Source organism: Chinchilla lanigera, unplaced genomic scaffold (assembly GCF_000276665.1).
Source record: "Chinchilla lanigera isolate Chin_1 unplaced genomic scaffold, ChiLan1.0 scaffold00029, whole genome shotgun sequence".
NCBI classification, from domain to species: domain Eukaryota; kingdom Metazoa; phylum Chordata; class Mammalia; order Rodentia; family Chinchillidae; genus Chinchilla; species Chinchilla lanigera.
In genome coordinates this window covers 17,518,153-17,522,322 of record NW_004955430.1, presented here as the reverse complement: position 1 = coordinate 17,522,322, position 4,170 = coordinate 17,518,153, and the positions used below count along the sequence as shown (strand labels likewise).

At 37.9% G+C, this 4,170-nt stretch overlaps 1 protein-coding gene across 1 annotated transcript in view; it reads left to right on the top strand.

Annotated features, from left to right (window-relative positions):
• Nucleotides 1-4,170, top strand: part of Top2b (topoisomerase (DNA) II beta) — a gene marked incomplete in the record, with an annotated part of 65,513 nt that overhangs the window by 793 nt on the left and 60,550 nt on the right.

Below are 4,170 nucleotides of genomic sequence, written 5' to 3'. Positions count from 1 at the left end.
GGGGCAGTCCGCGGGGCGGGCAGCGGGGACGCCGGTCTGCGAGCGCGCCCCGTCGGGCCGGTGCCAGCTCCCCCTCCTTTTCTTTCTTTGCACTTCGGAGGCGCAGGCTGCAGGAACATTGAGCGCGCTTGCAACTTTGGGGTACAAGCCGCCGCGTGACACGTAGTCCCTCTTCCTCCCTCTTCCTCTGTCCCGGACTCTTCAGGGCGGTTGGCCTGAGACGGTGGGCTTGGCCGTAACGCCTGTGTCTCTCGTCAGCACTTTGGTTTAAGAAAATGCCAGAGAGCAGGATCTGTGTGTGTGTGTATCCTGAATGCAGCCGTTTCTGGTTGTCTGATCTCTGAAAGAATAAATTAGGATGTCTTCTGTAGTTTTCATGCCAATTTGGGAAGGCTGCTGCGATTTGGAGGGCATTTGGGATGAGTGTCACAGCAGCTAAAATACGGTAGATCGTCCATCTGTCAGGGCGAGATTATTAAAAGAAGAGCTTACTGACGTCAGCGTGGCAGGTGAAGCGGATGGGAGCTGAAGTGGACGTTCTGGAGTTCAAGGGCTTGGCGCTCAGTTCTTGCTGGGAAGTAAAAGTAGCAATTGCAGAGAACTGGTGAGACCAGATTCCCAGGATAGATCGATACTGTAATTCACCGGCATTGCACTTGCTCAGCGTAGAGTTCAGACCTGGGTCATTTCCTATGCAAAAAACCCCAGCTCAGCCAACTAGATATCCAGGAGAAAAATTAAAAGCACTGCATTTTTCGGGGCTTTGAACGGACCGCTCCCGCCAAACCCAAAGGGAACTTTTTCGTATTAATATTTGTTACTTTTTTCTTTGTTTGAGTGAGGTTTAGCTAAGTTGAGTAGCAGTTATGCTATAGTGACGTGTGTTCCTAGTAAATGTTACTCATAAAAAATTTTTAACCATTTGTGTTTGTGTTCAGGGTCTTATTGTTGAATCTCTCAGAATTTTGTATAATTATGTAGTGTGTATGGGAGGAAATGTTTCATAGAGACATGGGGGAGGGGGATTGCACACAGGAAAAGAACTTTTTAAAAACTGAAGGCCCTTATCTTTGTTACTAAAAGCAGTCATCTGCAAATGGAGTTAGATAACAAGGTGATGTTCTGGTTTTACTTTGATTCACTGAAGTATTGAGGCCCGATCAGTGTTTCCTCTGAGGACTTCTGATTCCGTAGTGGTAAATATTTTGCTCTGAGTTTGAGTGGTTGGATTTAACATACGATAGCGATATTTTAATTTACTCATATTTAACTTTGTAGATAATTTGTTGTTTTTGTGGTACTGGGGATTGAACCCAGGGCTTTAGCCGTTTTTAAAGTTTTGAGACAGTCTTAGTAAATTGCCCATTCTAGACTGGAACTTTCAATCTTCCTGCCTCAGCCTCCAGTGTAGCTGGGATTGCATGTGTGGACTGTTGTGCCTGGCACTTTGTAGTTAATTTAATGACTTTTTCTTTAAACTCAGCAAAGAAACTTTCAGTTACATTAAAAAAAAAACAAAAAAAAAATGAACATAACTTGGAGACATTCAGTCAACATTGGTAAGATCCATTTGAAATTAAAATTGCCTTACTACATTCATTATTACACTAACTATGGGAAATAAAGGGAATATAGTGAAAGAGAAGTAAAAGTCGCTTCATCTTTTTATTTATAGAAAGTGTATCTTGTTTATTAAAGTGATACGCACTCTGTAAGCCCTCTTTTATATTTCTTGTTTTAAATTTAAGATATACCAACATTTTATGTCCATAGTAATGTACATCATTGTGTATGGGCTGGTTTAATTTTTTGGGAGATGATAAAACATACTGGTTATGGGCTTTGATGTTACATTGATACAGGTCAGGTCCTATCTCCAATACATCGTGTAGGTGGGACTTTGCAAGGAGGGTAACCTTTCTAACCCTGTTGTCATCTGTCACATTTTCAATCAGAACTAAATGAGGTAACATATGCAGCACAGTGCTAGGCTTAATAAAATGTTTGTTCCTGTAAATTTCAAACAATTCACACTCTGGAATAATCCTTAGGAGTTGACTTTTACATAAAATATCTTTCAGCTGGGTGAAAACCATAATTTTTTTCTTTGCAAGATGTTGGGGGCTTATTGCAGGGCCATCTATTTTGAAAGAGGTGTAACTCTGCGTTATTGCAGTGGGTGTTATGTTGCCCCCTGCTTGTGGATAATAGGAAAGAATACAAATGGTATAAGTCCGTTATCATTCCTCTGCTAGATGAGGGGTTGTACAAAATATGTTGGCAGTATGAACTTCTGTTGTGATGCATAACAGCGTATGTTGTTAGTGTCATTATAAGAAAGTTTACCTTTCAGAACAAAGTGGATAGATTGACATTAATTTTCTCTTTAATAATTAATTTGGTTTGTGTTTGACTTGTAGTATCTTAGCCAGATTTTTTATGATAAAAAAAGTGAAAAATATTATATGGTAAAACTATTTTGAAATAAAAATTGACAAAGGATATGTATATATATATGCATACTTTTCTGAAGCAAGCATAGTTTCTTGAATTTTTGGTTTATAAAACTTTGATTACTAAAAGATAATAGTGTATTTTGTTCTGTCAGTCTGCTCTTTAAGTAGTTGTAATAAAATATTTGTGAACATATTAGAATATAGTCTATTGCTCTTTTCTAGTAATACTCTAACTTGATAGATTAAAAAATACTGTAATGAAAAATATTAAGCATCTAAATAAATGGTAGCCAGAAAAGTGTAAGGAGACTCCCTCTGTCTTCAGATTTTAGCATTATCAGCTGAGGGTAACTACTTTTCCTTTTTTTAGTTTTGAAGTAAAGTAAATCTGAGAGTTAATATCATTTCATCTAAATATTTTTAACGTTTATCTCTGAAAATTAAATTTCTCTTTCCAAAATCCCTAACTAGCACCATAATTTCTTTAAATCCTTGAAATATATTACACCCTTTGTTTTAAGTCAGGGTCTCACCAGGTAGTTTAGGCTGGGCTTGAACTCACTTGTGTAGCTAAGGCTGGCCTCAGCCCTGTGGTTGTCCTCCAGCCTCTGCCTCGTAGGTGCTGGGATTACAGGCGTACACAGCTATGCTCCGTTATTGTGAATATTTCTAATTAAAGAAGCATGAGTGTATATTTAAATACTGTTTAAGAGCCCCATTTGAATGACTCCTTGCTGCAAGTCAACATTCTTCAGTCAGATATTTACAAACTATGTGGTCTCCCCATTGAAATTTGTTTCCTGTTGTCCCCATAGCATTCCTATAGTGTTATCTCTTGTTTTGCTCAAGTCATGCTCATATTTTTGTCACTTTATATGTGTACTTTTCATCGGGAATGCCTGCTTTTTCTTTTTAGCAGTCTAAATCTTTTGTTTTGTTTTTTTTTTTTGTTTTTTGTTTTTCTCCGGTACCGGGAACCGAACTCATGACCTTGCGCTTGCCAGGCAGGCGCTTTGCCGCTGAGCTAAATCCCCAGCCCTAGCAGTCTAAATCTTAACTGCTCTTCAAAACTAACTTTTCAGTTTATAATTATCTTTCATTGAACTTTTATCAATCCTAAAACCTAAGTCTTTCTGTTACTTTATTGCATAATTTTAAAACAATGTTTATTATTTATTGGACAATATAACTGCTGAAATAATACTATAAACTTGAACTCAGAGACTATATATTTTTCTTTATATCCTTTATGATAACTGCAAAAATCCTGGGTATGCAATCCCACCTCAGTTATTGTTAACAAATTGGATACTTGACATACTTTTTGAAATCTGCCATTACCAGACAAGTGGTTAGGAAACGTGGTTATTTAGAGACATTGTCAAGTATACATAATGGCAGAATTTAAAAACATTAACTGCTTTTTGTGAAGGGAAGTGAGTTGGTTTACCTACAGTTTCAGATCTGGTAGAATGTTGGTGGTGTTATCCTTTTCGTTTTTACTATGTATACATTAAAAAATCATCTTCAAGCCTCTTTCTCTCTGTTTGCCTTACTGTCCATCTATCCTTTTTTTCTCTCTTTTTCTCCTTTTCTCTCTCTTTCCTTCCCTCCTCCTTTCTCTCTTCCTTTTTCTATCTTTCCTTCCCTCCCTCCACCTCTCTCTCTTGTTCATTCTCTTTCTCCCCTTCCTTCCTTCCCTCTCTTGCTTTCC